This window comes from Hemiscyllium ocellatum, chromosome 2 (assembly GCF_020745735.1).
Source record: "Hemiscyllium ocellatum isolate sHemOce1 chromosome 2, sHemOce1.pat.X.cur, whole genome shotgun sequence".
NCBI classification, from domain to species: domain Eukaryota; kingdom Metazoa; phylum Chordata; class Chondrichthyes; order Orectolobiformes; family Hemiscylliidae; genus Hemiscyllium; species Hemiscyllium ocellatum.
In genome coordinates, this window is record NC_083402.1 from 122,873,485 (window position 1) to 122,899,011 (window position 25,527).

The following is a 25,527-nucleotide window of genomic DNA, read 5'->3' on the forward strand; positions in this document are numbered from 1 at the left end:
ATAAATACCCATAAGTAAAATACAATTAAAAACTAGGCACTACGTCATTCAAGAGAGATGGACATTTCATTTGACAATTCTTACTCTGAATTAGTGAACAATGGATCCATTCAACCACAACTGCCAAGTAGAATCAGGTGTACGTTTGATAACGTGACTGCTATAATTACAATTGCACAATGCTCCACATAATGGGAAATAAATTATGTAGTATATATCTCATTATGAACAATTGAGATCAAGATACACTCACATTATAAAATCCTTGTGAATCATCTGGTTTGGTTAAGGTTACCATCTAATACCTTTCAAAATAAATTATAGTCTTAATCATCTCAGGTGAACTTCTATTTTTAAAATCAAGGTTGCACCTCAGACTTGTTTAAAATATTGAACTTGTATTAGAATTTACAGCAGAGAAACAGGCTATTCAGATCAACCAATCTATGCCAGCATTCATGCACTATTCAAACTGCCTACCATTCTTCCTCAAACCCGATCAGCATGACCCTCTTTTTCTCCCCCTCCTTCATTATTTATGTCCCTCTTCAATGAAAGTGTACTATGTCTTCATAATTCGCTCACGTTCCACATTCTCACCCCTCTCTGGGTAAACAAGTTCCTTATTTGATTTTATTGATGACACTCTTGTATTGACAGCAATTATTAGGAAAAAAACTGTCTCCACATCTACTTTATTGAAACTTTTCAATATTTTAAATATGCCAGGTCACCAGTTTTCAAGAAAAGACAGAACCAGCCAGTGCATCCCTCTACTGATATGGTTTAACTTCATAGTTCTGGTACCACCCATGTAAATCTTCTATGGACCCTCTCAGTGCTACTGTATTCTTTCTTAAACATGGCAACCAGAATTGGTACACAGTGGTGTGGTGGTAATCTCACTCCATTAGTAAATCAGAACATGGATGCATATCCCACCATGGCACATAACGACATTTTAAATTCAAAAGTTTGGATTTCTAAAAGCTAGCCTATTAACAACTTCACAACCAACGTCAATTGCTGTAAATTTTTTTTTAAAAATCTGGTTCATTCAGGGATCCTTATGTTGTTCTAGGTCTGCACTTCACTCTGGACCCATAGCAATGTGGTTGACTCCCAAGTGATCTTATTAATTACAGTTAGCACTTGTTATTGATTTAATTGTACTGCCAGTGGCTCCAATTGATAAACCCCACTTCCCCATCATTTAAATAGTTACCCTTTGGGAGGAAACTATGTATTGCTGGCTCTCTGCAAGACAATCCATTGTTACTATTTGATGTGACTTTAAAGAAAAAAAATCACAGGATCTGGGTGTTACTTGCTAGGCCACCATTTATTGCCAATTCCTAGTGGTCTTCAAGGGGTTTGAGGTGTGCTGCCTTCTTGAATTGCTGCAGTTCATTTGATGTACATGGATGCAAAATGTCCAGGATTTTGACCCAGAGACATTGAAGGAACATCGACATATATCAAAATCAGGACAGTGACAATTTGCAGGTAGTGAGGTTTCCATATATTTGCTGCCCCTGTCCTTCCAGGTCATAGAGATGTACCACATGGAAACAGACCCTTCGGTCCAACCGTCCATGCCGACCAGATATCCAAACCCAGTCTAGTCCACCTGCCAGCACCTGGCCCATATCCCTCCAAACCCTTCCTATTCATATCGCCATTCAAATGCCTCTTCAATGTTGCAATTGTACCAGCCTCCACCACTTCCTCTGGCAGCTCATTCCATACACGTACCACCCTCTGTGAAAAAGTTGCCCCTTAGGTCACTTTTATATCTTTCCCCTCTCACCCTAAACCTATGCCCTCTAGTTCTGGACTCTCCCGATCCCAGGGAAAAGACTTTGCCTATTTATCCTATCCATGCCTCTCAATTTTGTAAACCTTTATAAGGTCACCCCTCAGCCTCCGATGCTCCAGGGAAAACAGCCCCAGCCTGTTCAGCCTCTCCCTGTAGCTCAGATCCTCCAACCCTGGCAACATCCTTGAAAATCTTTGCTGAACCCTTTCAGGTTTCACAACATCTTTCCGATAGGAAGGAGACCAGAATTGCATGCAACATTCCAACAGTGGCCTGACCAATGTCCTGTTACAGCCGCAACATGACCTCCCAACTCCTGTATTCAATACTCTGACCAATAAAGGAAAGCATACCAAACGCTGCCTTCACTATCCTATCTACCTGCGACTCCACATTCAAGGAGCTATGAACCTGCACTCCAAGGTCTCTTTGTTCAGCAACACTCCCAGGACCTTAGCATTAAGTATATAAGTCCTGCTAAGATTTGCTTTCCCAAAATGCAGCACCTCACATTTATCTGAATTAAACTCCATCTGCCACTTCTCAGCCCATTGGCCCATCTGGTCAAGATCCTGTTGTAACCTTCGCTGTTCACTACACCTCCAATTTTGGTGTCATCTGCAAACTTACAACGGTACCTCTTATGCTCGCATCCAAATCATTTATGTAAATGAAAAAAGTAGAGGACCCAGCACCGATCCTTATGGCACTCCAGTCTGAAAAACAACTCTCCACCACCACCCTCTGACTTCTACCTTTGAGCCAGTTCTGTATCCAAATGGCTAGTTCTCCCTGTATTCCATGAGATCTAACCTTGCTAATCAGTCTCCCATGAGGAATCTTGTCGAGCACCTTGCTGAAGTCCATATAGATCACATCTACTCCTCTGTCCTCATCAATCTTCATTGTTACTTCTTCAAAAAAACTCAATCAAGTTTGTGAGACATGATTTCCCACACACAAAGCCATGTTGACTATCCCGAATCAGTCCTTGCCTTTCCTAATACATATACATCCTGTCCCTCAGGATTCCCTCCAACAACTTGCCCACCACGGAAGTCAGGCTCACCAGTCTATAGTTCCCTGGCTTGTCTTTACCGCCCTTCTTAAACAGTGGCACCACATTTGCCAACCTCCAGTCTTCCAGCACCTCACCTGTGACCATCAATGATACAAATATCTCAGCAAAAGGCCCAGAAATCACTTCTCTAGCTTCCCACAGAGTTCTCAGGTACACCTGATCAGTTCCTGGGGATTTATCCACTTAACAGTTTCAAGACATCCAGCACTTCCTCCTCTGTAATCTGGACATCTTGCACGATGTCATCATCTATTTCCCTACAGTCAATATCTTCCATATCCTTTTCCACAGTAAATACTGATGAAAAATATTCATTTAGTGTCTCCCCCATTTTCTGTGGCTCCACACAAAGGCCGCCTTGCTGATCTTTGAGGGGCCTTATTCTCTCCCTAGTTACCCTTTTGTCCTTAACATACTTTTGGATTCTCTTTAATTCTATTTGCCAAAGCTATCTCATGTCCCCGTTTTGCTCTCCTGATTTCCCTCTTAAGTATACTCCTACTTTCTTTATACTCTTCTATGGATTCACTTGATCTATCCTGTCTATACCTGACATATGCTTCCTTCTTTTTCTTAACCAAACCCTCAATTTCTTTAGTCATCCAGCCTTCCCTTTCATCCTGACAGGAATATACTCTCTCTGGATTCTTGTTATCTCATTTCTGAAGATCTGATCTATCCTTTTCCATCACTATTTTAAAACGAATAGAATTATGGTCACTGGCCCCAAAGTGCTCCCCCACTGACACCTCAGTCACCTGCCCAGCCTTATTTCCCAAGAGTAGGTCAAGTTTTACACCTTCTCTAATAGGTACATCCACATACTGAATCAGAAAATTATCTTATACACGCTTAACAAATTCCTCTTCATCTAAACCTTTAACACTATGGCAGTTCCAGTCGATGTTTGGAATGTTAAATCCCCTACCATAACTACCCTATTATTCTTACAGATAGCTGAGATCTCCTTAAAAGTTTGTTTCTCAATTTCCCTCTTGACTATTAGGGGGTCCATAATACAATCCCAGTAAGGTGATCATCCCTTTCTTATTTCTCAGTTCCACCCAAATAACTTCCCTAGATGTATTTCTGGGAATATCCTCCCTCAGCACAACGGTAATGCTATCCCTTATCAAAGATACCACTCCCCCTCCTCTCTTGCCTCCCTTTCTATCCTTCCTGTAGTATTTGTATCCTGGAACATTAAGCTGCCAGTCCTGCCCATCCCCAAGCCATGATTCTGTAATTGTGAAGATATCCCAGTGCCATGTTCCTAACAATGCCCTGGATCTGCCTTCCCTGTTAGGTCCCTTGCATTGAAATAAATACATTAAACTGCATTAGCCCTGCCTGTTTGATACACTTCTGTTCTCAGCTGCACTTGTCTCAGATTGATGATTTTCCTCACTATCTCCCTGGGTCCCACCCCAACCCTACTAGTTTACATCCTCCCAAGCAGTTCTAGCAAATATCCCTGCCAGTATATTAGTCCCCTTCCAATTTAGGTGCAATCCGTCCTTCTTGTACAGGTCACATTTACCCCAAAAGAGATTCCAATGATCCAAAAATGTGAATCCTTCTCCCATACACTAGCTCCTCATCCCTGCATTCACCTGCTCTATCCTCCTATTCATGCCCTCACTAGCTCGTAGCACTGGGAGTAATCCAGATATTACTACCCTTGAGGACCTCCTTTTTAAATTTCTGCCTAACTCTCTGTCATCTCCCTTCAGAATCTCAACCTTTTCCCTTCCTATATCATTGGTTCCAATGTGGACAATGACCTCCTGGTGGCCCCTCTCCCCCGTGAGAACATTCTGCACCCTCTCGGAGACATCCTTGATCCTGGCACCAGGGAAACAACGCACCAGTGTAGTGATCATGGATTGGAAGGTGCTGTCTAAGGAGCCTTGGCGAATTTCTGCGGTGCATTTTGTAGATCATATATACTTCTGCTACTGTGTATCAGTGGTGGAGAGACTGAACTTTTTGGATAGGGTGCAATTAGAAGGTTGCTTTGTGCTGAATAGTGTCAATCTTCTTGATTGCTGTCAGAGCTGCACTTATCCAGGCAAGTGGGAAGTACTGTATTCCATTTCAGCCCTAACTTCTGCTTTGTGGATGGCGAGGACAGATGGTGAGTGAATTTTAGTAGAACTCTCAGCCACTGATCGGTTTTTGTAGCCATTGTATTGAAATGGCTAGTCCAGTTCAGTTTCTAGTCAATGGTCACCTCCCTCACCCTCAGAATGTTATTAGTGGGGGAATTTGGTGATGATGGCAGCCAATGAATGTTAAGGTGGCAATGGTCATTGCTTGGCACTTGTGGTGTGATTGTTACTTGCCACTTGTCAGCCCAAGTCTGTATATTGCCCAGCCTTGCTGCATTTGGACACAGACTGCTTCAGTATCGGAGTTGTTATTGGTGGTGCTGAACACCTACAATCATCAGTGAAAATCTCCACTTCTGACCTCCTGGATGACAGGTCACTAATGAAATAGCTGAAGATGACTGATCCTAGGACACCCCCTTGAGGAACTTGTGCAGAGTTTCTGTGGCTGAGATGACAAACCTCCAACAATCACGACCATTTACCTTGGTGCCACTTATGACACCAACCAGCAGAGTTTGCCCAACACCCTATCCCTCCCAGTTTTATAATGGCTCCTTGAGATCACACTGAGTCAAATATGGCCTTGATGTCAAGGGCAGTCACTCTCACCCCACCTTGAGAATGCAATATTTTGGTCCATGTTTGAGCTAAGATCCATGTTTGCTATAAGGGCAGGAGCTGAGTAACCCTGGTGTAATCCGAACTGGGCATTAATCAGCAGGTTATTGCTGAGCAGGTGCTACTCAATAGTAGCAATGACAACACCTTCCATCACTTTACTGATGATTGAGAGTGGACTCAGAGGCTGGGTGGGGTTTATCCTGCTTTGGGTGTACAGGCACATACCTGTGCAATTTTCCAAATCATTAGGTAGGTGCCAGTGTTGTAACTGTACTGGAATAACCTAGTATAGGGTACAGGTTCTGGCACACAAGTCATCAGTACTATTGCCCAAATGTCATCAGGGCCCACAGCCTCCAACCATTTCTTGATATCACCTGAGCTGCTGGGGATTCTGAAGGAGGCCAAGATGGATCATCCATTTCGCACTTTTGGCTGAAGATTGCTGCAAATGCTTCACCTTATATTTTGCACTGATGTGCCTGGGCACCCTCATAATTGAGGGTGGGGATACTTGTGAAGCTGCCTCCTCAGAGTAGATTAATGTCCATCGCCATTCACAACTATGTGGCAGGACTGCAGAGCTTGGATCTGATCTGTTGGTTAAAGAATCACTTATCCTCATCTGTCACATGATAGTACACCATTTGGCATGCACATAGACCTGTTTTGTCTAGACATCACATGTTTCGACCTTATTCATTAATCTATTAACTTACTGAAGGCCTTATAGGATCTACTGCAATAACCTTTTTGTTCAATTTCCCCCGTGACATCAAAACTGAGAACTTAACATTCAGGGATATGTGACCTTTCAAAAGAGACAGGAAGGGTGGAAAACACTGTGGAAGCACCAATAATCAGAAAGGAAGTGAGCATAGTTGAGACAGATAATCGAAGTTTAGATGATGTACTGTCTATTTGGGTCGAGGTTTGAAAAAAAGAACAGCAAGGGAAAGAAGGAATTAGTAGAAATAGTGCACAGGAATTGTTGGAAAAACTGTAAATCAACAAATAAGAGGAGCATGTAAGAAGATTAGAGAAATAACTATGCTGACTTTAATAAAAACAGCCATGGTAAATTGTGAAAGAAAGCTAGCACAAAATATCAAAGAGAGCAAAAGCTTCTATAGGTTTTAAGAGAAAGAGAGACACTAATATGAATGTTGATCCTTTGGAAAATTAACCGGAGTGTTAACAGTGGGGAACACAGATGCTACGTCAATACTTTGCCTCACTTTTCACAGTGGAGGACAATAGTTGAATCCTGTCGGAATGGGAAAGTCAGAGGCAATAAATAAGGTAGAACATTTTTTTCCCCCTATCAATGCATATCAGCCATGATCGAATTGGGGGACAGACTTGATGTCCTAATTCTGTTCCTATATCTTATGAAATAATAACATTGATCAGGTAGCTATGTCAATGCATTCATAGATTGCTCTAGGAAACTCTCTCTAATGCTATGTGTCACAGAGCCAGCCAGGACACTAGTTTTCTTGGATCTGATAATGTGTAATGAGGAAAGTTTACTAAATGGACTCCAAGCAAAAAGATCCCATGGAAAGAACATGATAGAATCTAATATTCAGTTCATGAGTGAGAAACTTGGGTCAGAAACAATTGTGTTTAATTTGGAGAATCATAATGCAATGACAATAAAGTCAGAAAGTGAAATGGCTGGGTAGATTAGCAGATGAAAGTCGAAAGTACTGTGATGCTGTAAAATCAGAAACAAAAACAGAAGTTGCTGGAAAAGCTCAGCAGATTTGGCAGCTCCTGTGGAGAAAAATCAAAGTTAACGTTTCAGATCCGATAATCCTTCCTCAGAACTGCTCTGGAAGGGTCAAAGGACCCGAAACATTAATTTTGATTTCCCTTCACAGCTGCTGCCAAACCTGCTGAGCTTTTCCAGTAACTTCTATGTTTGTTTTAGATAGATTAGCAGGATTGACAGTAAGCAAGCAGTAACAGGTGTTTAAGGAAGTAATTCACAACTTTCAGTAAAAGAAAATACATCCCAGTGAGGAGGAAAGATTGAGAGGGGGATAAATCTACCATGACTAATCAAGGAAGTTAAAAGTTTAAAGAAAAACCATGGAAGGAGGCCCAAACCAGTGATAGCCCTGAAGATTGGGATAAATTCAGAATCCAGCAAAGGACTAAAAATATCAGAAGACAGAAAATAAACTACAAGGGCAAACTAGTAAGGTACATAAAAACTGACAATAACAACTTCTTTAAATATATAAAAAAGAAGAGGTCAAAGCGAACATAGGCCCTTACAAAACAAATCTGGGGAGATGCATGTGGGGAACAAGGAAATGGCTGCGTTAAATATTTTACATCAGTATTTATGGTCAAAGATACTGAGAGCACATTATTACTGGTAAAGAATATGGGGACTTACTGTAACATCTCGAGTATTGGGAGCAGTTTTGTTCCACTTATTTAAGGAAATTATCATTTTATTGGAGGCAGTTCAGGGAATCTTCATTAGGATGATCCCTGATATGAAAGGATTGTCTTATGAGTAAAGGCTAAACAGGTTGGGACTCTACTCACTGGAGTTTTGAAGAATGAAAGTAATCTCTTTGAAACAGATAGCATTCCTAACAGACTTGACAGTGTAAATGAAAGGATAAACCCCCTCACATTGGGTGGGGAAGGCAAAGCAGGCTCAAGGGGCTGAAAGGCCTACTCCTATTTCTTTACGAAGTCAATTAATTTTGTCATTGTTTTTGAAATCCATTCTGATGAATATTACAACGTGGATTGTTTTCAGTTTATTTTCTCCTTTAAGGGTTCTATTATGTTTTTAAACAGTGTTAAATTGATTTACCACAAATTCTAGGCATGTTCTAGAAAAGACATAACATCAGCCATGCACCAATCCGCCGAGGTTTAAAGCAGTGAAAAAGGCTCTTCGGCCCATTAAGTCAGTGCCTGTCAAAAGCTCCCAGCTAAGTATTCTAATCAGAAATAAATTTTTTGAACAAAGAAGTACCTCTGCTGTCTCTTCCCTTGATTTATTTTTAAAATATGCAAATGTAGTCTATTCAAATCAGAAGTTTAATCTTGTTTGAGATTGGTCAGTTTATTTAATATTACTTCTCTTTATTTAAAATGGGAATCTCACTTTTTTAAGTTTGCACACCCACCCTCCTCCCCCTCCCCACTTTATATCCATGAATTTTCTAAGTAAAATAGTGAAGGATAATTATTATTTCCTACTTCTGCCATGCTGCCTGTGATTTTATCCTTGAGAAATGTCCATATTACACAGGAGGAAGTGCTGGATGTCTTGAAATACATAAAAGCAGGCTCAAGGGGCTGAAAGTCCTACTTCTATTTCTCTGTGGGAAGCTAGGGAAAATGATTGCTGGGCCTCTTGCTGATATTTATATCATCGATAGTCACAGGTGAGGTGACAGAAGACTTGAGGTTGGCTAACGTAATGCCACTATTTAAAAGTGGTAAGGACAAGCCAGGGAACTATAGACTGGTGAGCCTGACATCAGTGATGGGCAAGTTGCAGGAGGGAGTCCTGAGGGACAGGATGTACATGTATTTGGAAAGGCAAGGACTGATTAGGCATAGTCAACATAGATAGGATTTCCCATGCACAAAGCTAATGAATTTTGTTGAGTTTTTTGAAGAAGCAAAGAGGATTGATGAGGGCAGAGCAGTGGAAGTGATCTACATGAACTTCAGTAAGGCGTGCGGCAACTGGTTAGCAAGGTTATACCTCATGGAACTAGCTCAAAGGTAGAGGACAGAGGGTGGTGGTGGAGGGTTGCTTTGCAAACTGGAGGCCTATGACCAGTGGCATGCCACAAGGTTTGGTGCTGGGTCCACTACTTTCTGTCATTTATATAAATGATTTCGATGTGAACATAGGAGATATAGTTAGTAAGTTTGCAGATGACACCAAAATTGGAGGTGTAGTGGACAGCAAAGTATTGCAATGGAATCTTGATCAGATGGGCCAATGGCAGATGGAGTTTAAATTTAGATAAATGCGAGGTGCTGAGTTCTGGGAAAGCAAATCTCAGCAGGACTTATACACTTAATGGTAAGATCCTAGCGAGTGTTGCTGAACAAAGAAACCTTGGAGTGCAGGTTTATAGTTCCTTGAAAGTAGAGTCGCAGGTAGATAGGATAGTGAAGGAGGCATTTGGTATACTTTCCTTTATCAGTTAGAGTAGTGAGTACAGGAATTGGGAGGTCATGTTACGGCTGTAAAGGACATTGTATAGGCCATTTTTGGAATAGTGTGTGCAATTCTGGTCTCCTTCCTATTGGAAGGATGTTGTGAAACTTGAAAGGGTTCAGAAAAGGTTTACAAGGATGTTGAAGGATTTGAGCTGGAGGGAGAGGCTGAACAGGCTGGGGCTGTTTTCCTTGGAGCATCAGAAGCTGAGTGGTGACCTTATAGAGGTTTATAAGGTCATGAGGGGCATGGATAGGATAAATAGACAAAGCCTTTTCCCTGGGGTGGGGGAGTCCAGAACCGGAGGGCATAGTTTTAGGACGAGGGGAAAGATACAAAAGGGACCTAAGGGGCAACATTTTCATGTAGAGGGTGGTACGTGTGTGGAATGAGCTGCCAGAGGAAGTGGTGGCAGCTGGTACAATTACAGCAATTAAAAAGCATTTGGATGGGTATATGAATAGGAAGGATTTGGAGGGATATGGACCAGTTGCTGGCAGGTGGGACTAGATTAGGTTGGGATATCTGGTGTGCATGGACGAGTTGGACCAAAGGGTCTGTTTCCATGCTGTACTCCTCTAGGACTCTATGATCCTGTTCCCGACAATTACGTTTCTAAAGAATATAGCAATTTTAAAGAATATCTTTAAGTTTGTAGTTCCTTTGTCTTCCTGAGTTTAAAAAATTCTCCCCATGTCTTTGCATTCTCCCTCTTTTTGGTCTTGCTTTCCATCAAAATATGTTGCCTCTTTTCGCTCAATTTCTATCATGGGTTTTTATGCAGCCTATAGTAAACTTATCGGGTCAAATGAATGAAGCAGTCTTCATCCACCTCAAGAGTAATTTAATGTCCTGAAACAGTCACCAGCTGTGATTCATTTGAAAAACGATAAAGTCAACAGCCATTCGTGGATTCCCTTTGATGTAGCACCTTAAATGGAGACAAAAACTGGATTCTTGAGCCAAAGCAGATATTAGGAGGAGTAACTGAAACTTGTTCTTAAAAAGGAGAAGATGGATGTGTAGCAGTGATTGAGAAAGGAATAACAAACAAACAAACAAACAGGCTGGGAGGACACAGGCACAAGATTGAGGCCAGCCGAACAGCAAATCCAGAAGAGAGCTCCAAAACTGGTTAGAGATGGAGAAAGGGAGACTGTAGAGGGAGATAAACACATGCATTTGAATTTTACATCAATAGGTCTTCGTTCAATAATAGACACGAAATGCCAATGAACAAACAATAGCCTTCAAACAAGATGGGAAAGATTAGTCCGACAATTTATGGCCATATAAATGAGCTGCATATTTTACATTTGATGCTTACAAAATCCACCTGGTAAAAGGTACTAATGTCATCAATTGTCTATATACAGATACGGTCGCAGATATGCCAGTAAGGTGTCCAGTGATGAATGGAGATTGTAAATACATTTTCTCCTATCCAAACAATAAGGACTTCTACTCCAATGAATTTTAATAAATGCAACTTCTGATTTTCTAAGCCTCGACTGACAGAACAACAAGATGCACATTGGTGTCTTTAGCCACATATGATCAGTCAAACTCAGGCTTGAAACTGGGCTTTGCACAGGCTCAAGCAGCTCAACTCAATACATGAGTTCTTCTACAAGGCTCCCTGCTGCCCCAAGGAATACTGTTTTTTCCAACTGCCCAAGTATTTGCACTGATTAGATTAGACTTAGACTTACAGTGTGGAAACAGGCCCTTCGGCCCAACAAGTCCACACCGACCCGCCGAAGCGCAACCCACCCATACATTTACCCCTTACCTAACACTACGGGCAATTTAGCTTGGCCGATTCACCTGACCCGCACATCTTTGTGACTGTGGGAGGAAACCGGAGCACCCGGAGGAAACCCACGCAGACACGGGGAGAACGTGCAAACTCCACACAGTCAGTCGCCTGAGTCGAGAATTGAACCCGGGTCTACTGGCGCTGTGAGGCAGCAGTGCTAACCACTGTGCCACCGTGCCGCCCACTGCTTTGTGCAATTGCTGTGAAATAGCAGCAAAGTCAGAGGTCGCGCCAACAAATCCAAACTACAAATCAGCCACCCTTATTATTATATATAAAGACAGCTTCATGGCATCTCAACCATCATTTATTTAAAATCATTAGATTATTTCAGTCTCCCATTAGAATCCAGATTTTATTGAAAGGAAGGCTGAAAGAGTCCAAAGTATCTGTCTTTCCACAAGCAAGGTTAGTGACAAAAAAAAACTGCAGATGCTGGAATCCAAAGTTGACTGGCAGGCCAGGCAGGCGGTGGAGAAGTCAACCTTTTGGGTGTGATCCTCCTTCAACTCTTCTCCACCTCCTGATGCTGCCTGGCTTGCTGTGTTCTGCCAGCCTCCTGTTTGTCTACTTTCCACAAGCAAAGGCTGACCATTTTAGTGAGAGGTGACGGACATTTCGGGATGGGATCAATATTTGTTTACTAGCAACTTTAATACTACAGCTCATACACAATAATGGTGCAACATACCTCTGAATATAATCAGACAGCAGTTAATTCTTATTGTGCAGAGAGGTTAGTGAGGGAAGCTGGTGAAGCAGGCCATTTCCAAACTCTCTTACTAATTTCTCTCACATTTACTTTTCCTTAGCTATTATGCCTGTGGCTTTCAGTTAACATCCTAATTGGTATTAATTATGCTCATTTATGTCATCAATTATGTTCATTGCAAACAGGACCCATTGTTTCAAGGAAATAAAAGGAAGAAGTACCTTTTCTTTTCCCTGAATTAGAGGATGCATCAGCAGTTCTAAAGAAAGAGACATGGGCAAAATATGCAAATTAGATCCAACCTGCATCAGGCCTGCTTGGCACACCCTCCTCATTCCTGAAGAAGGGCTTATGCCCGAAATGTCGATTCCTCTGGCTCATTTGATGCTGCCTGACCTGCTGCGCTTTTCCAGTAACACATTTTTAAGCTCTGATCTCCAGCATCTGCAGTCCTCACTTTCTCCCAATCTGCATCCATGCAAATACCAAACAGATGGAGTCACTGGAGGTAAATAGGTGGCCTGTAGGATATTTGTGTTGGTAACATTAGTTTGGAACCCAATTGTGTGTGTGGGGGATTATAGAATCACAGAATATTCACAGCTCTGATGGAGGCCATTCAGCCCATGTGTACTTGGGCATATGCTGCCCATCCTTCACCTTTTCCCGGTGGGCCAGCAATTTTCACTTGTTTTTTTCCCGCCCCTCAGGTAATTATCAGATTGTGTTTTGAAAACGACAATTGATTCTGTCTGTACCACACAGTCTATCCCAGATCCTAGGCACTAACGATGCAAGAAAGATTCTCTGCACGTTGCCATTGCCTCTTTTGTCAATCACTTAAATGGATGTTCTCTTCACTGCTGCAGCAACGGAAACAGTCTCTCCATAATCTCTGGCCATACTCACGATTACAGGTACTACTTTTGAGAATGGCTTCCCAAACATCTAAGTAGAATAGCTGGACCCCTTCCAAACTATCACATAACAGAGCTTCTTCATTCTTGGAACCACATTTGTAAATCTTATCTGTATCCTTTCTTAATGTCTTCACACTTTCTGAAATGTGCTGCTCAGAACTGGACATAAATATTCCAGAAGAGGCCTAATCAGTGTTTTATATAAAAAGGTTCAACAAAACTTCCTTGATTTTGTACTGGCATTTATTACAGTTAAGCAGCATCTATCTTTTAATATCAACCTTGTTTTCAAAACCCTCCATAATCTTCATTCTCCATCTCTGCAATTGTTTCCAGCAACAGAAGCCTCTGATATTCTCACTTCTCCAATGCTTTTTTTTCTGTGCTGATCTGATTTCAGTTGTTCCCCCATTGGTGGTACTTCTTTTCTCTGGCTAGACCCTTAGCTGTAGAATTCTATCCCTAAACTCCTCCATATTCCACGTCTCCTTACTCCTTTAAAATATCCTAGAAATTCCACTTCTTTGACCAAGCTGTTTGTCATCTGCCCCAATCTCTCACGTGGCCCAGTTTCATGCTTTGCCTGATAATTCTCTGAACTGCCGCGAGTTGTTTTGCTCCGATAAAGAGGTTATAAAATACGCAAATTGTCATTGCATCAACTGTACTGTACAAAGGCCATGATTTATCTCTGGGTGTCAGGGAAAATCGTACAGCACCGAAAGCAGCTATTCAGCACACTGTGCCTTTTTAAAATATTTTATCGATAGGATGTGGGCACTGTGGGCTAAACCAGTATTTATTTCCCAGAGAACAGATCAGAGTTAACCAGACAGTTGTGGGGTGGAGGGTGGAGGGTGGGGGAGGTGGGGGGGGCGGGTCTGAAGTCACATGCAAAATGATTTTCTTTCCTGAAGAACATTAGTTTTAAAAAAAAAGTGGATTTTTATGACAACCAACAACTACTGCATGGTCACCTCTAGCTTTATATTCCAGATTTGTATTGTATTCAAATTTCACCATCTGTTACAGCATGATTCAAACCCATGTCCCCAGAACACTAACCTGGGATGCTGGATTTTTGTCCAGTGAATTTACCAGTATCCCAGCGACTCTCCCTCCTTGATTGAGCTTTCCAATTAACTCCACTACCTTGCTTTTTCCATACAGCCCTGAAAACTGCTCTTTTGGAAGTGTGCATCAATTAATCATTTGAAAGTTATTAGTAAATCTGCTTAACACCCTTTCTGACAGTGCATTCCAGATGATAACAACTCACTCTATTAAAACCATTTCATGTCTTGTCTGGCATTTTTCTCAATTATCTTAAAACCAGATCTTCTGGTGACCAAATCCCTGCCCTCACTCCTGTTCTTCATTTTTAAAAAGACTAACTTTTTTTAAAAAATTAAATCGACTTGTTGAGAGGTTATTACACACCCCTGGAGAAGGTGGGACTTGAACCTGAGCTTCCTGGTCCAGGGATTGGATCACTACCACAGCACCATATCACAGCCCCTTCATCATTCCAAACAACTGAAGGATTTACAAAAACCAAAAATCACTTCTTTTCTGTCAAACTGTAAAACAAAAGTCGAATAAGACTTTATTTTGTGCAAGATTACATGTACAAAAGAGATTAATTGCTATAGACATTTCCAGCCAACTCAATAAAAACAACATTGCCAGCATATTATACAACAGCTGAAAAATGTGTATTTATGGTCATCAACTCCAAGTGAATGTATTTCTGGAGCTTTCATTACATGCTCTACCATCACAATCCTGCTATTGGTCAAATTGTCCAATTGCACCTTCCCAGAGCCAGGGGCTTTTTGACAGATACTCAAGAAGCATCCATTAATCCACCATACACCCCCTCTAATCCCCTTTTAAAAGGATAAAGGACGAGAAGGGGTCGAAGAAAATGAACGAAACATTGTCTTTCATCATCCTATAATATTTTTCATGGTCCCTTCTCACAGGAATGAATAGAGGTGAATGTTCAAATCTGAGGCACTGCATATGTCAAACTAACATACATTAAAATAAGCAGAACTAATCCTCAGTTTGCTTTAAACTCCTCTATCTCGATGTGATATCAAATTTATGTTATAATGGCCACTTACTAAACTATGTTTTCGTCCTAATTAGATGATGATTGCAGTTTTGCATCATAGCCAAGAAAATTTTTTTTTTTTTTAAAAACATGACTCTCCATGGAAACTAACACCAGGTTTCCTGGGTAACAGGAAGCTCCCAGTTTTCATAAACAAGTCTGTTTGGTTTAATTTTTTTTAAAATGCAAAAAATATTTTTGAAAATTAAACTGCAATCAACATTTTTGAAGCTGTTTAACTAATATCATCTATTAATGGAGCAGCACTTGATAGCTTTCGCAGAATTTGTAATGCTTGGTGCAATTTGATCTACATAAACCTCAATTTCACATTCAGCATTGCTTATCTATTACCACTACCAACATGAACTAATTTCAAACAATGGGCAAAAGAGAGTTTAATGTTGAGTGTGTGTTGCTGGAAAAGCACAGCAGGTCATGCAGCATCCGAGAAGCAGGAAAATTGACGTTTCGGGCCAGAGCCCTTCATCAGGAATTCATCAAGATTCCTGATGAAGGGCTCCGGCCCAAAACGTCGATTTTCCTGCTTCTTGGATGCTGCCTGACCTGCTGTGCTTTTCCAGCAACACACTCTCAGCTCTGATCTCCAGTATCTGCAGGCCTCACTGTCTCCTAATTAAAAAAAAAGTTTAGTCCAGCACTGTTTCTGCAAAAGGAACAGAGGAAGAGAAATAAATATCAACCAAGCACTTGGATTTGATATTGTAATTATAATATTTTGGAGTTGGATTTTTCTGCACTCCTTGTGGATCTGAGAGACTTGCACTGCGCCAGCGCCTTCAACAAACTATGAAAATACTGCAAAGATTTTCTGCCAGTGAAGTATATGTAGCCACTGTTGTAATGGAGGAAATATAATACCTAACTTGCTAACAGCAAGCTCCCACAAATAGCAGTATGATAACGACTAATTGTGGTTGTTTCTGCGATGTTGCTTGAGGGATAAATATCAGGAGTTCCCAAATGTTCTTCAGACTAGAGCTAGAGGTCTCTTACATCCACGAGGTAGTTTACTTGCATCATGTTAAAAATGGTGATTGGAACAGAAAACTAAAGCTTCCACTACACACCTGACTTGCTAAAATAATTGGTCAAGAGAAGGAATAATGACACAAGAAATAGACACTAGCCACTGGAGCATTAGTAAGGCTTTTTGGACTGGTGAACTTTCATTAAAATGTTTGTGTGATGAACAATTGTCCCACAGAATTTTTGAAGAACTTACAGTACAGTCAACTTATCTCAGGCACAGCAAAGATAACAGAAGTAGATACTTCAGCTGAAGAATATGAAAGACTAGCATCGCTGCCTCGCAGTGCTAGGGACCTTTGTGAAGGCTTTGCACGTTCTCCCCAGGTCTGCATGGGTTTTCACCAGGTGCTCTGGTTTCCTCCCACAGTCCAAAGATGTGCAGATAAGGTGGATTGATCATGCTAAATTATTCTATAGTGCCCAGGTACATGTAGGCCAGGTGGCCTAGCAATGGTAAATGTGGTGTTACAGGAATAGGGCGAGGGCAGGTGAGATATTCCTTGGAGGCTCAGTTCAGACTCAATGGGCCAAATGGCACCTCTGCACTATAATATTGTGCCCTGATAATTCTATGATACTGAAAGGGGCAATTACTGGAATTGGAGGGAATTAGAACTGACTAACTTTAAAGAGAAAGAATGTAATCAAAAATTTCCACCTTACAACTAAAGTTGTGTCCCCAATTCTGGACATTGTACATTAGAAAGATATGGAGGTTTTAGAGAGAGAGCAGAAAAAAGTTACAATAATAGTTACAGGAATGAGGGAGTTCTAATATGTGGATGGACTGGGAAGCTTGAAAGAAGATTTGATAAAGGTGTCTGAAATTAGTCACATTCTGAACAGAATAGAAAAGGAGAAATTGTTCCCATTTTGCAGAAGGGTTAAGTCACAGAGTCATACAGCATGGAAGCAGACCCTTCAGTCCAACCAGTCCATACCAAACACAAAGCCAAACTAAACTAGTCCCACTGCCTGCTCCTGGCCCAGATCCCTCCAAACCTTTCCTATTCATGTACTTATCCAAATGTCTTTTAAACATTGCAATTGTGCCCACATGCACCAGTTCCTTAAGTTCATTCCACACATGAACCACTCTGTGAAAAACTTTTGCCTCTTGTGTCTTTTTTAAGTCTCTCTCCTCTTGGTTTAAGAACTGGAGGATGTCACTTGAAGGTAAAGCAACAAACAAATGAATGACGACATGAGAAAAAAACTATTAAACATAGCCAATGGTTCTGGTCTGGAATGCTCTGCCAAAAAAAAACAGCAGGGGCTAATTCAGTCTTGGCATTCAGAAAGAAACACTTGAAGAGAAAATGTTTGCATTGTAACTGGAAGGAAAAGGAGAGTGGGACTAGTGAGTTGCTCTTACAGAGAGAAGATGGGTTCAAATGGTGACCTTCAACGTTGGAACCATTCTGTAATTCATTTAATGATTTTACCAAAACATTAGGTTCAGCAGAACAAGGAAAAAATTCAAGAACTCATTCCACATCTATTAAACCTGGTGAGATTTAAATGACAAATTTGCTATTGCATTTTGAAATGTTGTGAAAACACAACAGCTCACAGTGAAGGGAAAATTATAGCAGTCAGTTGCAAATGAACAAAAATTGAGAAATTGAGAAATAATCCTCACTAAACATAACCCTAAAACAAACCATAAAGGGATGTATTATTTAATGAAAGTTGATTTAACTATTTTCCCCAGCAAAAATAAAGTTCTCCATTTGCAAATAAGAAAGGACTTCATTTTTTAAAAGGTTATTTTTGCCTTATCTAGGGCAGGACTGACTTTTCAAGATAGGTAAAATGCACAGTGATGCATATCACAAGACTCTGAGGGTCACCAGAGTCTTACCAGATCATAGGGCTGCTCCCTCATCACAGAGTGTTGATTAACCAGGTGGCCACCATACCTCAGGCGTGGGGAGAGGTTGAGAAGGACAGTCCTTCATGGTAGCCTCAGCTGGTGTTGGGAATTGAACCCATGCTGTTGGCATCACACTGCTTCGCAAACCAAGTATCCAGCAAACTGAGCTAAACCAACCGAGTTTGGATGGGCCAGAGACTTGGCTGTCCATGTGTACAAGCCGAATAGCCACTTGTAACATGTTTCAATGACAGATGAAAACATTGCGCACAATTTAACTTCCCTCACCACCTGAGCTACTTGAAACAATGCAAATCTTCCATGTAGTGAAGCCAAGATTCATAAAGTTGAGTGTTCAAGTCCCAGAGGAATCTAAGATCAATGTCTGCAGTGAGACACAGTACTGAAGGAGAGCTATACTGTCAGAAGTGTCATTTTCTGATGAGAATTAAACCAAAGTTGTCTGGCCTTTTGGAGATTGAAAATCCCATGAGAAAGGGAATTCTCTCCAGCATCCTGTCCAATATTTATCATTCAAAACACAAACTGATTATTTCATTGTTTGCGTGAGCTTGCTCTGCACAAGTTAGCAGTCACATTTTCTCCATTTCAATAATGACTACTTTTACAAAAAGCTCCAGCAGCTGTCCAGCAACATTAAATGCCCCAAGGTTGTTAAAAAAGATTTACATGCAAGTCTTTTTTTCAAGAAATCTCTTTTTTTGCCTCCCTTCACAAAATTCTGAAAGCTGTGAACACTCATCTGTAATTTCTTTTCCTCTCTCTTACTGACCTGCTCAGGAATGTTATTGAGCATTTCTGGAAAAGGTGGGATTTCAACCTAGGTCTTCTGGTTTAGTGATAGGGATACTACCACAGAACCACAGAGTCCTCTTGCCATTTGCAAACTACACTAGGTTGAAGGAATTTCAGGTGTCTAGTTGAAACTAAATGGTATCATGTGACAATATGACAAACAATGCAATTCCCAATTATGACCCTTAAACTATACAGCCAAATAAGCTCTTTTAACATTCAATCCAAAGTACAGTTGGAGGAGGCAGGAGGTTTAATTTTAAGACAGCAAGGCTACGTGCTAAATTGGATGGGTACATTTTTGTATTTCATTATGTCTCATTTTCCTAATTTATCCATGCACAAGAAGTGGTTTGGTTCTCAAATTAATTTATGTGCAGAATCAGATTACGTCCTTCTTCGTTGCAGATAAATTGAGCAAATTAAATGCCAATAAAAGGGTGCACTGCTGTTACGTAAATTGCCACATGCAAACTTCAATGTAATTTGAATTTTTTGCAAATCACATGAGCAAAGTCTATCCCTATCATATCAGCTTTTTGTATGGCATATCATCTGTCTGCATGCATTTCCTATAATGTAAGGCCTTTTAAAGTAGCAACTGATCCTCTCAACTAGGTATATTCGTGTTCTTGGGATACTTCATTAGTACACGAAGAGAAAAACTCATTTTACCACTAACTCACAAGTAGTTAACAATTTAAATCAAATTTAACAATTTTACAATTCACATAATCCAGATGTTATTTGCTCCAGCAAATGACAGACTGGGTGGATTCCACCTTACTCAGACACTGGAACTCTGCAGTAGAAATGCAACAACCTCGCATATTTAATAACATCCCAATGTATACCATAAGACTGCCATCAAGCACCAGGCAGCATCTCAGTGTTCATGATGTCTCTGAACACAGCAGAGCTTCCTTTCAGAAGAAACGTTCAGCCAAGACCCTCTCAGATTGAAATACAAAGCATGTCATGGCACTAGGGGCTGTTTCCTGGCCAGTATGTAATCCCCAACCAGATTATCTGGTCATTACCTAGTTGCTGTACATGCGAACTTGCAGCACATTCACACTTTACAACAGAGACAACACTTCGGACTTGGGTGCAAAGTGCTTTGGGACATCCTGAAATCATGAAATATACTACCGTATAATAATCATGTTCTACATGTCAAATTCGTGTGTTCTGTTTTGGACTTTCAAGCACTATAAGTCATTTTGCATAATGGTACCCTTGCTTATGACTTTGCTGTTTATTTCTTGCAAAAAGCAAGAAAATACATACACCTTGCAAGATATCCTGTGTTCAGAATCCCACAGTTAACCTGCATGAGGGTGAGGGAGCCCACACTCCTTACCCCAACCGATTAGAGTCAGCTGATATCCCCACAGAGTGAAACAAAAACATTGCACACATACTGTTGCCTGGCAACTTGAGTGTGCTGAGACCCAACACTTCAAATATTCTACAGCTAAGGCACAGATTAAAATATACACAATTGGTACTGTACAATACGAAACAAACGGTCAGCTAGAACATTCAGGGTTTCTCCACACCCCGTTCCACTCACCTATTTATCTGAATAAAAGGTCACCAGAGCTTTCATAACCTTAAAAGATGCTGTATAAATGCAAGCTGTTGTTCTCAAAACCATCACTTACTTTCATGATTAATTTAATTTTATTCCTTCCAAAATCCCCTCTTCAGGGGAAACATGCAAAATCCCACAGGCAGAACACAAATAAAAGTTCCTGTGAATTTTTAGCAACTTGATAAACCAATTCTAGAATACCAAAACAAAACAGAATGCAAAACCTCAACAAGAAGTGTACATTATTAATGTTGGTTTATAAAGTAATCTGAAATGTCAGGTGCTGATGATTCCCCATATTAAAGGAAACCTTTGTGCTAGAATGGGGGGAGGCAAGGGGAGAAAACATTAATCTTACTTTTGCTTTCAAGTCATGAAGGACATGATCCAGTCATATTCCACACAGAGGGTTCTGAAAGGCCAGAGACTCTAATCTGTTTTCATTAGCTGTCAAACAATTTGAAGTAAACGGTTAGCCAATATCTTAGTTTTAACTTTCCACTACCCTTTCACAGCAGCTAGCTCTTTATACTTAGTCCAAGAACTTCCATGGGAGATAATTTAAGCAACAGGCAACCACTTGTGTTTCTATTAACTCAATTTAAAAGTAATTCAGTATATTAAATTGGAACTCAGTAAAATATAGATCTAACTATGTTAGCCTTTAATGGCACAACTGGGACTATTAGTTTGCAAGTTAGTTTATTCCATGTAGGAGACATAATGCTCATGTGAATGTCATCTAGTAATAAAATTAAAACATGGGAAACATCAGTTTGAGCAATCCATATATTTCTTCCTAACCATTGATCTGAATCCAGAATAAAAACAGATACCAGCACAATTTAAAACACAAACCAGGGTGCACATCCAATATAGGCATGAATAAAATGCTAACCTTCAGAAACATTCACAACTGACATCAGAAACTGGACTCCCCCAACCCCCTGCACTTTACACTGTAGTGTCTCCAGTCTCCACTTCTCATAAGAATTCAGCTACATCCATGATGTTACACAATCGCACAGTACTACAAATTTATTTACTTTTAGAACGTAAACCAAAATTGACAAAAGAGGTTTAAATAATCAAAGTGCAATTCCTCTCCAGCACCGAAGGAGTTAAAAGACCATGTGATTTTCCCTGAACTATTAAAAGTGTTATTTAAATATATAGTCAAATCTGATTATTACATGCACATAACCTTGTGGTTATTTGTTTAAATTTGTTGTTCAGCCGGATCTATGCAGATATCAGGTATTACATCACCAGATGATGTTTGTTAGGTTATAAGTTCAGTTGATATATTTGAATTGTAAGCTGTTTATTACAATTTGATTAAGTATTAAAAAATATATATATATTTATATATATGAAATCTGTAAATGATTCAGCTGCTGTACCATATTCAGGGAAAGATGCTTAAACCAATGTGAGCAATTTTACAATTCGCCTATAGGCTACCTCTGACTTCAACTTGCTACAAGTCTACCTCAAGGTGACAGGGCGAGAAGACAATACAACAGGCATAGCACGTGATCATTAACCTGTATTTGCCACCAGCCCAAATTATGTACTTTGTTAGATAATATCTATTCCATAGCTGTGAAGATGACCTTCAATAACTTCCCTGCCCTCACTATCACCTGCTTGTTTCACAGTACTACTACACAAACTACCTGTTAAGGATCACTTCAGAGCAACATTCTGAAGTTCTGGTTTTGTTTTTGTAATCAATTACCCAGCCAACTGTTAGCAAAAATTCACCTCTAACTTGCACTGGCCTATTTTCAAATTTCTCTACCTTCATCTATCCCTATAGGTGCAACCACTTTCAGCCCTACAAAATCTGATATCTCTGCACTCCTCCAATTCTATCCTCTTGGCCATCCTTGATTTTAGGTCAACCACCATTACTCTGCTCTCAGTCACCTAGATGACATTCACATGAGCATTATGTCTCCTACATGGAATAAAATAACTTGCCTCTTCCATTCTCTATCGCCTTCTATTTTTGCAAAGAGGCGCCTTAAAAATTAGTTATTTGGCTTTTGCCACTTTTCCTAATACTTCATACTGTATCTCAATACTAAATTTTGTCTGATAACATTTCTGTAAAGCATCATAGGATTTTTAACCATATTAAAATCCAAGTGATTGTTTTGTTGAGGGGGCAATGATGTTGCTACCGTTGGAGAACAGTTCCCTACATTTCATTAACCTTCAGATGACTTTTCAATGGCAAAAAAGAGAGATGAAATTCTTATTATTATGCAATACTTTTAAAAAATTAATTATGAAACAGAATTTATTAATGTAAACTAAGTTAGCCACAGGGCCACAATAAAAGGAGCTGTGCAAAGTAATTCTGTATGTCAACAGAAGCTGACGACATTCAACTATGTGGGGCTTGAACTTTAAAAAAAAAAGCAGCGCTATTGACAGACTTGGCTATTTTATAAACAGCTATGGATTTCCACATCCATTCCTGCCTGAAATGCAACAGTAGGATTATCGGTACAATTTGCAAAACAGAAGCTGTCTTGCTGGACAGGAGAGGACGATGATGTATCTGTACTAACTTGGCAAACTCTGCAAGGAGAAGGGAATGAGAATTTGGAAGTCACCTCCAGGATTATTTCATAACATTTACACACCTCTATTGATAAGATTAGTATGCCTGCCTTGTCAAAGTACAGAAAAATAAAATTGCTTTAAAAAACACTCAGAATTATGCAGTAACAATTCATTTTAAAGTGACATTTAAAGGAAAATTAAAAGCTCAATTTTAGATTACACATGCTTCCAAGGATTGTTTTACAAATACGTAGTTAAGAACTGTTTAAGTCAAGTCTAACCCCATTGAAGGAAATTGATTATTGGTTGCCTTTAAAGATTGAATCACTTAATCTATTCCTTAACCATAGCTAGCACAAAGGTTCCTGTGGCGCACTGGTAGTATCCCTACCTTTGAGACAGGAAGCCAAGGTTCAAATCCCACCTGCTCCAGAGGGGTGTAATAACAACTCTGACCATGGTGATTAGAAAGTAGTCATATAGAAAAAAAAGCTAACCTCACCAGAATAAGGGATGAAATCACCACCCATTAATCTTCAGGCCATTTAGAAAGAACAATGGAAGCTTCAGAAGTTGGAAAGGAGTGTTTAAAAAAAAACTACACTGATACAGATTTTAAAAATTATTTTCCTTGATTAGACATTTATTTTCAGTTACACTTTGATAGCAACAGCTTTGAGCAAAATTGACACAACTTACATAAACATTTTATCAAAAATGTACACATATGACCAAAACAAATTCAGACAGGGTCCTTTTCAACTGTGGCCTTAACAGTAAAACTCGACAAGGCAGTTCTATTTTGTAATGAAACAAAGTTTGCAATGCCAGAAAGAAACATTTGGCTAATACTAAGAATTAAAAATAATGCTAGCACTCTCTGCTCTAAAAAGAGGCACATTACTCACTAGCAGCATTGGATGGCTTGGTCCCTACCACTCCTTCTACGTTCGTGTCAATCGATTATAAGACTTCCACTAATTAATTCATTTCCAAAAAAACAACTTCACCTTTAAAAATCTGATGCATCTGGCATTGCCTCTTATTCAGATATCAGTATTCACAAGAATCCATGTCCAGCTGTGGTCAAAAGAACTGGACCTTTCCTAACATAAGTTTTTAGGGGAAAAAAAAGCACATCTTTACTCAATGCACCTGCCAGAAGAATTCGAACCTTAGCCTTGGACCAACAGGGCATTCAAACAGCATAACACATCTCCACTGACGTGACAAAAAAGACACAAATGCACTCAGCATCTTTCTTCTCCTTTTTACGTACATTTTTTTCTCGCCTTGTTTCTCTGCTGCTCGCCTGTAGTTCATTGTCCCCCTCCCCTCCCCTCGCTGCAGTTTATTTACCTGCAGTGCTGCCTCTCTGTGTTACAGGTGTGAATGTGTTTGGCTTCTCCCAGGGCCCGGGGCTGCTGCAGCAGAAGCAGAAGCAGCTCCACTACACTCTCTTTCTCTCTCCCCCGATCTGCCCGTTTGGCGGAGCGCGGGGACGCGCCTTGCAGCCTCTGCGCGCCCCCGCTCCCTCCCCCTGCACAGCTATTGTTTGGTCCAATGTCCCCACGCCGGTGCACAGAAACAGCCCAGAAATCCCGCAGTGCTATAATACGTGAACAACAACAAACATATGCCTGAGCAAGGTTGTTGCTGTTAGGCATCTTCACCAGGACGGGAGTTGGTTTTGTTTGTTTATTTATTTTGCAGCTCCTCATTCGGTTCCCCCCAGGGAATCTAAGACCATTGAGGTGGTAGTGGAGGTTTCTGTCTCTCCCTCGCTCCCCTAAAAGAATTGTAGCAATAGCCCTTCATTACCCGACAGCATCGTTCCAGTTTCAGCAATGTAATACAATTTACATCTTTCTCACCTCTTCATCCAAGCGATAAATCCTGATTTGTAACAAGTTACATTCCTGCTTGTATTTAACCAATTGTATTTGACCGTCCCACAGTCCCTTGTCCAGATGTAGACCCGGAGAGAGAGGACGCCGAGATTTATAATCAGTGAGCACAATACAAATTTTGCAATGCCATTTGAGCTGTACCTATTTATTTTTAAAATACCTTGCCTTTAAAATAGGTCACATTTTGAAACCGGGGGAGTTTCAGCACGCTCCTTCCTGAGAGTCCTGTTTCACAGCTCCAGAATGCTTTCTCCTTTCCAGGTCGAAAACTCACTTTGCA

The 25,527-nt window shown here is 40.4% G+C and overlaps 1 protein-coding gene across 4 annotated transcripts in view; it reads right to left on the reverse strand.

Moving 5' to 3' along the window:
* Nucleotides 1-25,297, reverse strand: part of LOC132824894 (phosphatidylinositol 4-phosphate 5-kinase type-1 beta-like) — a 142,367-nt gene extending 117,070 nt beyond the window's left edge. For 2 of the 4 annotated variants that reach the window (XM_060839793.1, XM_060839741.1), the window contains exon 1: nucleotides 24,697-24,817. The gene's annotated coding sequence lies outside the window, so the exon portion shown is untranslated. The other 2 variants (XM_060839757.1, XM_060839749.1) reach the window with 2 other exon arrangements.
* Nucleotides 25,298-25,527: the final 230 nt, after the last annotated feature.